The sequence below is a fragment of the Crocodylus porosus genome, unplaced genomic scaffold, assembly GCF_001723895.1.
Source record: "Crocodylus porosus isolate Cpor-Errol unplaced genomic scaffold, CroPor_comp1, whole genome shotgun sequence".
In the NCBI taxonomy this organism is placed as follows: Eukaryota; Metazoa; Chordata; order Crocodylia; family Crocodylidae; genus Crocodylus; species Crocodylus porosus.
Genome location: NW_017728951.1, coordinates 40,950,117 through 40,960,508, shown reverse-complemented (window position 1 = coordinate 40,960,508; position 10,392 = coordinate 40,950,117). Strand labels below are relative to the sequence as shown.

The 10,392-nt window shown below is 48.7% G+C and overlaps 1 long non-coding RNA gene across 1 annotated transcript; it reads left to right on the top strand.

Annotated features, from left to right (window-relative positions):
• Window positions 1–6,411: 6,411 nt before the first annotated feature.
• LOC109323925 lies at window positions 6,412–9,875 on the top strand. Its single transcript, XR_002104782.1, has 3 exons — window positions 6,412–6,542; window positions 7,675–7,681; window positions 9,865–9,875. It is a non-coding gene; the product is annotated as an uncharacterized LOC109323925 (long non-coding RNA).
• Window positions 9,876–10,392: the final 517 nt, after the last annotated feature.

Below are 10,392 nucleotides of genomic sequence, written 5' to 3'. Positions count from 1 at the left end.
CCTGCTCTTAGAGGAACAGGCACCTTAGTGCCTGCAACAGTCACACATACCCACATTCAGTGTTCATTCACCACCAGCTACAGATTTTTTTCCAGTGAATCACATGCAGTCATATTCATTGGTTAAATGGTCTCACACCCAAAATTACAATAGACCAGATTCTCTGCTGGTGTAAAAGAGTGTAACACTACTGACTGTTAACATTACTTAACTTTTATATAACATTTTTATTTCACCAATCTTTATATGCTTTATATGAAATGTAAGTATTCCTCCCCTCTTACCAATTTACCAACAGAAAATGGAGGCCCAGTGCCTCATTCAAGGTCACAGAGCTAATCCAACAGCAAGACCAATTCCAATATCCTGCCCCATAACTACAGGTACCATAAGGAGTATAAATTACCTAACGTTGGCTATGTGGCTTTAATGTAAACTCATCTCTCTCCATGTCCCATATAACCGTTCCTGATTCTAATTTACTTGGAGTAGTACCTCATGTCTTGAATTTTATTGTTTTTCTTCTTCTTTTCTTGTGTCCTGACACAATGTTCAGATTTGGGTACAGAAACAGACACATACTATATCTCAATCTGTAACCATAGCAAGGTCTAGAAGATACCCAGCTAACAGATTTGTTGTTCATCACAGGTTGATGAACAGATCTGTTGTTCATCAAACATTGTTCACATGCCTGACTCCTGCCTTCCAAAGAGAATCTTTTTCTCACAGCTGAAAGAAAGTCAGCAAAGTAGCGGAGAACAAAGAAATTGCTTCAAAGACACCCTGAAGGCAAACACGAAGAGATATAACATCAACATCAACACTTGGGAGACCCTTGCTCAGGACCAACCAAAATGGAGGAAGGTTCTTTGGAAGGGACCTCAACACTTTGAAACAACTCATCAACAGGCAGAAGAGGAAAAGAGGAACAGGTGAAAAGAACATCAGAACATCCATCACAGCAACACAGTGCCCATCCCTCCTGGAAACACTTGTGACAAGACATGTGGATGTAGAATTGGGCTATGGAGTCACCTGCGGACTCAGTATTAAGATCCTTGGAAGACAATCTTACTCATTTGCAAGTGATCACCCATACAAACATACTGTTCATCACAGCAATTGGACCATGTGGTTGGCTGATTAGTGAAACATGTAAGTTTCTCCATATACCCTCAATGCAGTTCTGAGTCCTATGGGCTAGGTATGTACTGTGTTCTGGTAAATTTACAGAATTGCACTAAAGTATGAGTTTGAGGCTGAACCTGGGATACAGGTTGGATTTGGATCCAAAGGGAGCATGGTTTTATGGGTAGTTCTTAGGAGATATTGGTCTAGAATGGCAGAAATTCCACAGAATCCATTTATTTTGGGAGATACCCACGAATTCACTGATCACATTTAAAATATTTTTGCCCATCTGAAAATGTGCTGATTTGCGAGTGATCTTGTATCATAATAATACTTGTGGCACTGGTGAAATCTCTGAAGCTTCTCATAGCATTTTTGTGTGACCTTTTTAGTATGAAGTTCACAGAAGTTTCTGTTCTTATTATATTTCTGTCATCTTGGTCATGCAAATAGCTATTCTTGTGGGAGTTTGACTGCATATTAACCACAACCAGAAAAAAAGACCTCTGCTGAAACTTCAGGTGGAGGCAATTAAAGGCAGCCATCCACATAATCTTTGGCAGGAGATTATTCATATTTGAGGTGCTGTGACTGGGCAGAGTTTAACATTTCATTCTATATGAAAACAACATTAGTTTGATTTTGTATTAACATTGGAAACCCCCTTTTCTTTCAAATATTATAAGTATAAAGGCAGGTTCAAACTTTTCTCAGAAAAGGATAGAGGTGTTTTGGGTGTAGGTATTTGGTTTAGCTTATTATGGAAGCAGGAGTAATCCAGGCCCTGATCTGTTGTCATTATTTATGACAGTGGGTCATGGCACCATCCTTCATCACTGAAACTTTGGAATTATCATTTTAGATCATTTTAGATCTAACCAGTAGTCCTTTTAGTTCAGATCTTTTCTCTAGTAATGTTCAGAATCATTCACTTCAAAGGAAGGCTCAAGCAACCATTTTAGTGAACTTGCATTTGGAAATTACCTGTCTGAAGAGGGTGTTTCTTCTTCATCCTCATCAGATAGTGTCTTTTTATATCCTGAGGCATAAGATCTTGGATCCCTTTTTATATTTTTAACCTTTCTAATATAATTGTGGCTCTTCCCATTATTTGTATAGATGGCTAATCCTTTTTTCCCCAACTATTAAGTTGGTCTAATAAAAGATATCACGTCTACCCAAAGAACCTTATCTGCCTATGACCTTGGAACAACACATCTACAACCAACAACCCTGATCCTCCCTCCTGAATCTTGCCACGTTCTGAATATCTTCCAAAGGATTTTACATCCAGGCTGGCATCAGTCTACTGCTTCTGTATTTCTAAAAGGACAACAGTATAGCGGGATCATCAGAGCACCCACTGAGTGTTTCAATACAGTGTAAAAGGCTCCTATGGAGCACCCACCGGGAAAAGTAGCAGAGCATAAGCATTTCACAGAGAGATGGTAATCAGGCATTGAAATTAGTAACATTAACTCACCATCTGTTTCAAGATACAAGCATATTTTTCTTACAACAGGTACTACAAGGAAATATCCTCTGCTGTACTACAGGAGATGGATAATAAATAAATCTCACTTTTCTTTTAAGTACTTTGATTCCTGCACATTGGACTTAGAACTGATCCATATACGACATCTGGTGGATTTTAGCTGTACCTGCAGCATGAGGAGTATAGTTTATTGTAAGCAATTTTTAAAACATCCCTACCACACAGACATTGAAAACTAAAGCTATATTTTGTGTGGAGGACAGTCATGAGTATTTTATTCCCTTACCTTCTCTTCTCTAGACTAGGTGTAATTACAGGTTTCTTACTTCCTACTTCATAGGAAACCCCACATTCTCAGTCTGGCACCTATCAGCACATGACTCTAACATTTCTGTCTTCCCTTTCTAAATGAATAGAAATTATTTCTTGGACTCACACCTTGAACACCCCTATCTACCTTTCTTTGTTCCAGTTTCCCTCTTTATTTTACACCTTTAATATAACCATTCTAAATGCTTGTGCCATTGACTTCAGTGGGGCTCTGCTCAAGTACAGGGGGGTTTTCATAATAGCTTACTTACTACTTTCAAGTACCACATGTTAGCAAATAGGAAATAGAAAATTATCAGGACAGAGATATGCATGTTCTACAATGACTTGGAATTTGGGGAAGGGAAGAATTTAAAACTAAGTCGGCAGAGAACAGTAATGTGTGTAAAATCAAGTGAGAGAAGAAACCAGGCCACTGATTCTTCGTGCAGGCAGCAGTCAATCTGACATCCTAGGGGAGTTCTCTCCATTTTTCCAAATGCCTCCTGTCTCTAGAGGAAACTGTCATAAGTCTGATGAGTCCCAGATGATGACCCTGGGATCTTGTTATGTTAATAGATCCCAAGACTGTAGAAGCTGTAGATTTTCACCTGACTCCTATAGGAATTATCTAGGTTGTATCCAGTCTCTGTTGCCTTCAGATTATACAGGGATCAAGGTGCAAGGAAGTGCTTTATTGGAGGACTAGTGAGATGGTAGGATGAATGATGTGTGCCAGTGTGGGTCCCCTTTGAGAACTCTGTAGTTCAGTACGGTATATTGCCTTCTTGTTCTGATTTTAGGAGCTCAGCATGGTCTTAGAATCACAGAATCATAGAAGTAGGATCGGAAGGGACCTTGTAGATCTTCAAGTCCAACCCCCAACCTGAGCAGGAGAAAAAACTGGGCTCAAATGATTCCAGCTAAGTAGGCATCAAGCCTCCTCTTAAAGACCCCCAGGGTAGGATCCAGCACCACTTCCCTTGGAAGTTGGTTCCAGATCCTAGCTGCCCTAACTGTGAAGTAGGTCTAATCTAAACCTACTCTCCAACAACTTGTGGCCATTATTCCTTGTTATGCCAGGGGCATTAGGGGAAACAAGGTCTCTCCAAAACCGTTCTGGTCCCCCCTAGTGAGTTTACAGATGATCACCAGTGTACTAGCAGTAGGAATAGGGCTGCTGAAGCTCCCTGAAGCAGCACAGATGTGGGTTGCTGGGGCAACCAGGCTGGTCACATGACCAAAAAGGGGCAGGAGCAGGAGCAGGAGCAGGCCATAAACAGCTAGGCCAAAGCCTAGCTGGAAGTTCCCTCCAGACAGCTGCAGGAGCAGGAGCAGGAGCAGGAGCAGGCCGGGTGGATGGTTGCTGCCTGACCACACAGACCGGCTGCGATGATGCAGGGGAAGAGAGAACCCTAAGGGAGGTACGGCTAAGAGCCAGCGCGACACGGAGTTTATGTTGTGAGCCAGAAGGCTCCTTGTGGCTATGTTACAGCCGTTTGGCTCTGGGCTTAGTTACGGTTATACCGGAGGACCGGGTGAGGCTGTAGGAGTGTGAGGAGGCCTCACAGGAGCTCCCCTATAATCTGGGGGTTCCTAGTGCCCAGAGGGCACAGTGAGTGGTGCCGGGCGGGCACAGCTGTTTGCGCCAGTGGGGCGTGTGTTGGGGGTGTTGACCCTGACCGGAGGACCGGGTGAGGCTGTAGGGGTGTGAGGAGGCCTCCCGGGGGCTACCCAGTAACTTGGGGGCTCCCGGTGCCCAGTGGGGCACAGCTGTCCGTGCCAGTGAGGCACAGTGTGAGGGGGCAGAGACCCCAACCCTGAGGGCGGAGTTGGCCCCCTTCGGGCTGACGATCCCAAAAAAGGGCAGGGGGCCAGGCACGGCTACGGGCCACCTGAGCCCTGGGCACGAGAAATGCGGCACAAGTGTTAGAAATGGAATATTGTTAGAAATGCACAGCTTGCATCTTGTACCTGATAAGAAAGAAATACTGCCAAGGACTTTTTTTTCTTTCCCAGCCTTGCCACAGCCTTTCTTATGCTAAATTGCAGACTCTCCCCCAGCTTCTCCCTAGCCTTTCTCATGCAGATTACAGAAGCTGGAATTCAACTGACTGTGTCCTTGAAAGGGGCAGTCCTGCTGTAGTTTCTGAGCATGCTTAATTAGCTGATGCATATTTACCTCTCCGCCCTGCATACTTAAGTAGTAATTATACTATACATGCGATGTATGTAGTGATGTAACCACATGTATGCTTGTATGAATGGAAGTGAGCTGTAAGAGTTCCTGTTTCTGCACACGTGCCCAGGAGGGAGAAGATAAATATTCCCTGCAAAATTTCTTTGTTGGTTCAGAGTAATCTGAGTTCTTGACTCTGCTCTGACCCTATTTTCAAATACACCTTTTGTGCCATCTAATGAGTGTGTGTCTGTGATTTTTGTGGCCTCCAGAGAAACGAACCGCCTTTGTGCAACACAAGCACGAGAGGCGCGGCATAGGCCCAGAGGGGGCAAGCCCAGTAGGGTGTACAACCCGGAGGAAGGGTCAGGGGGCCAGGCACGGCTACGGCCCACCTGAGCCCCGGGTGCGAGAGGCGCGGCACAGGCCCCAGAAGGGGCAATGAGTGCGAGAGGCGCACGAGCTAGGCCCAAGAAGGCGGGTCTGGGGCCATGCAGGGAAAGGGCTGCCTGAGCCCAACTTTGAGAAGCCCGAGTAAGGGCGGGAAGCGCGGCACAGGCCCCAGAGAGGGCAGGGAGCGCAGGAAGCGCAGCACAGACCCCAGGAGCGATCAGTCTCCTACCGACACTAAGCCCTGGAGAAGGGTGGGCGTGCGGTATACGTCCCGGAGAGGGGCAGGCGCACGGCATAAGCCCGGAGAAGGGCTGAAGTGCAGATTGGGGCCTGGACAATAAGAGCTTGACAGAGCCGAACAGAAGCCCGGGGGGGCGAATAGGCCCAGGAGAGGGCGAGAGGGGAATAGGAGCCCAGGAGGGGCGAGTGTATGACATGAGAACGTCCAGTACAGCTGCGAGGCTTGGGGCGTGCTAAAGGGGAGGTTTGGAGGCACGCATAGCCCTTAAGGCTGGGGTGCACCGAGTCACCCTATAAGGATGGGGAATAGTGACAGCATATTACCGTGGACAGAGGAATCGTAGGCAGCCTCCCTTACAGAACCATTACAGCAAAGATGTGGCGGGCGAGACAAGAGGGTGCTAGGTCGTCCATGTGACACGGTAAGGGGGCGCAAGGGGGATCACGGCCACCCCCACGGCCCTGCCCCTTGACAACCCGGTCCCCCCTCAGCCTTCTCTTGTGAAGGCTGAACAGGTTCAGGTCCCGCAGTGTCTCATTGTAGGGTCTGTCCAGTTGTCCCCGGATCATGTGGGTGGCCCTCCTCTGGACCTTCTCAATGTTGTCCACATCCCTCCAGAAGTGGGGCACACAGAACTGGATGCACTACTCCAGCTGTGGCCTGACCAGTGTTACGTAGAGTAGGAGGATCACCTCCTTGTCCCTGCTTGAGATGCACCTGTGGATGCACAACAAGGTCTGCTTAGCCCTGCCGACCGTGACCTTGTATTGTCAGCCTATGTTCATCTTGGAGTTCATCTTAGGGAATCTGAGGCTTCTAGTGAAGCCTAAAGTGCTGGTTTGAACCTAAAGAAGCCTGTGGTTCACCCTGGCTAAAAGGCAAGATGAGAGGATCTCCCTTAAACTGACTGCTTGTGGTAAGTGAAATCTATAGCTGGAGGAAGAAAAAAATTTGAGGTTGGGGGCTGAGCATGTATATGTATATGCACATGCACATACCCCCAGGCAGGAAAGTTGGTGGGGGGAAAATGGGTAGGGAGTAGGGCTGGGACTGGGAGGGAGCAGAGCCGAGCTGGGCTCAGGATTGAGATTGGGATCCACTGCACCTGTGTGGCCAGCCCTTCCCCCACCCCCAGGGTTGTTGCCCAGCACTGGCACCCCCATGCCAATGAATCTGCTGCCCCCCCCAGCCCCACACTGGCCCCAGCTGCATCCCCACACTGGCCCCGGCCCTGCACCGCCCAGGGGTCCAAAATGGGGCCAGCCTCAGCTGTGCTGCCGGGCCAGAGAGGACAGAGCCCTTGGACTCTTGCACCTGTCCTGCCTTGAGTCATCATTGCTGTCTTGGGGGCACACGGAGGGGGTGGCAGCTCCTGCCACTGCATGTGTCCCAGGAGAGCATGGGGGGCGTGTACCCCCTGGATCTGCGTGCGGCAAGGGAGGGTACCACTGCAGGCTGGGGCAGAGGCTGTGCTGGGCTCTTCCCAGCCCAGCCCCTCCACAACCAGGAACAGTGCAGCCCTGCCTGCAACAGCAGCCTGCCCTGCCCCACACAGATCCCAGGGCACACCCCGCCCCATGCCTCCTGGGGTGTGCATAGCAACAGGAGCCACGCCCTCCAGATGAGCCACTCACGGCTCAGTCCCGTGCCCCACCAGGTGTGCAGCACCTGCCCCTCCCCTAGCCCCAGCCCCACTCCCTCCCTACCCCAACTGCACTGGAAGCCCTCAGCCAGGCTGCCTTGCAGCCCTACCACTGCCCCGCATTTGTGAGGGCTAAGCCCTGTTAGCTCACCCTTCTGCCGCCTATGGTGTGGTCTACAAGAAGATATGAATAATTGGATCTAATCGGCTTGTTTTCCTTAATGTCAAAGTGGGTTCGGCACTTTTGAAGAGTGACGTAAGGCTTCGGTCCTCTCTAGTAGATCATTGGTCTCTAGTGTAATTAAACTTAAGCCTTAAAAACCTGTCCCAATGGTTCTCAGTGATTCTTGTAACAGGATCAGCCCCCAGGGCACCAGCTGTCATGCCCCCTGGTGGCCACTCAACTCCTGCCCCAACACTGGCTCCTTGAGGTACTCTCCCTTTTTACCTCATCTGCCATGTCTTGATGGAATTATTTCAGTATAAAAAGAGGCTGCCCCAGGGTCCTAGAGTGAGCCCAGTCCAGCTCAGCCTTGACCCTCAAACACAACACTAAGCTGGGGACCCTTCTGGCCCTGTTAGTGCCTCAAGGCACCAGTCATCTTATGGGCTGTTTGTGGGCTCCTTCCTCCCCTGAAGCCTGCCCTATACTTCACAGATGTTGCTTTAAGTTCTCTACCAGGCCTGCTGACCCCATTCATCAATCAATCAATTCACCTAATCTGGCCCTGGCAAGGTTTTCTTCTCCTTGGACTGCTGGCCCTAGTCTGGCTTCTGCCCTTCTTGGGCTTCCACCCCTTTCCCCAGGCTTTAGCCACTCCATGGCTTCAGCCTGCTCTGGCTTCAGCCTTTCTGCTGTGGCCTTAGTCTTCCTGGCCTTGGCTTGCCCCTCCAGCCTTCCTAGGTTACTGACTCCAGACTGGGCCATTGTAGTTCTGTTCTCAGCCCTCAGTCCCCTGGCTAAACTGCTTCAGTTCCATCCCAGCACTTAGCTATCTGGATCCTTGACCCCAGCCTAGGCTGCTTACCACAGACCATGGCCTCCACACCTCCCCCATCACCAGAAACCTAGTTCTCCAGTTAACATAATCAGAATATAAACACAAGCACAAAGGCTGTACAATAAAAATCCTCCCCACACTGGGTCATTGCATCCCACAAGCAATAGGTCCCCCTTAGCTCTTTCCTTGCTGCTGTCTAGAACAGCTTGGGTGCAAGTCAATCTGTCTCCTGCAGCCATCTCATTCAGGCATTCCTCTTCTGCAGCCTGCAAAGCCAAACAAACTGCTTGCCCTAGTGTTATTGGGCTTACAAGCAAGCTTGGTCTGCCACTCTCTCCTTAAAGTAACATGAGCTTCTTGTGTATTTGCAAGGATATAACCCTCTGGAACACTGAAGAACCTGTTCATCTCACAAAGACAGAGTGGTAACTGGGTAAATGAACTCCAGAGGGAGATATCAGGCTTGGTTTATTAGCTGAGGGCACCCACCTGTGGCCTAGTTCCTCTCTGATCCTTTCTCTATCCCAGGATACTAGAGGGAAGCTTCTTGGCCTTCAAGCTTCTTGGCCTTCTTGGCCTACAGATACAGATATATAGCGAGCAGAAGGAAGGTGCAGAGTAAATAGGGCCCCTGCAGCACAAATCAGGACAGTTGGTGGCTGACACAGGGGGAAAAAGGCCACTCTTCAATGAGTTCTTCACTTTAGTATTCCTGAGTAGTGGCCAAGACAATTCCCCCAGTTTGAACATAAATAGATGTCCGGGAGGCTCTAGACCACCAATAGTTAGTGCTGACTTAGTTAAGGAGCACTTTGAGGGGCTGGATGGGTACAAGTCAGCAGGCCCGGATGACCTCCATCCATGGGTGCTGAAGGAATTGTCATAGCTGAGCTGCTGGCACAGCTGTTTGAGCACTCATGGTGCTCCAACCAGGCCCCTGAGGACTGGAAAAAGGCCCATTTTTAAGAAGGGGAGAAGGGATGAGCCAGATAACTTTAGGCCAGTCAGTCTTACCTCTATCTTTGGGAAAACACTGGAAAAAATCATTAAAGAGCGCATTTGTGAAGGCCCAGCAGGAGAATTGATGCTGAAAGGAAACCAGCACAGGTTAGTCACAGGTAGATCCTGCCTGACAAACCTTATAGCCTTTTATGACCAGGTAACACATTGCCTTGACACTGGAGTTGAGGCAGATGTCATCTACTTGGACTTTAAGAAGGTCTTCAATACAGTTTCGCATCCTATTCTAATAAGGAAGCTAGCAAGCTGTGGAGCGGATGCTTACAGTCAGGTGGGTGGCCAACTGGCTTAGGGACTGCACTGAGAGAGTGGTGGTGGATGGGTCATTTTTGACCTGGAAGGAGGTAGGCAGTGGTGTCCCACAGGGTTTGGTCCTTGGACCAGTGTTATTTAATATCTTCATCAGTGATTTGAACAAGGGTGTGGAGAGCACCCTGTCCAAATTCACAGATGACACCAAGTTATGGGGCAATGTTGACACACTGGAGGGCAGGGAGCAGATACAGGCAGATCTGGACAAGTTGGAGCAATGGACAAAATGAAACAGGATGCAATTCAACAAAGACAAATGCAAGGTACTCCACCTAGGGAGAAGGAATCCACTGCACACCTATAGGTTAGGGGATACCCTCCGCAACAGCTGAAAGGGATCTTGGAGTCATAATTGACTCCAAGATGAACATGAGCCGGCAGTGTAATGAAGCCATCAACAAAGCCAATCGCACCTTATCGTGCATTAGCAGATGCATGACCAACAGATCGAGGGAGGTGATGCTCCTCCTCTATGCGGCATTGGTCAGGTCACAGTTGGAGTACTGTGTCCAGTTCTGGGCGCCACACTTCAAGAGGGATGTGGAGAATCTGGAGAGGGTCCAGAGGAGGGCCACTCACATGATTAGTGGCCTCCATGCAAGACCCTACAAGGGGAGGTTGAGGGATCTGGATCTCTTCAGCCTTCACAAGAGACATCTGAGGGGA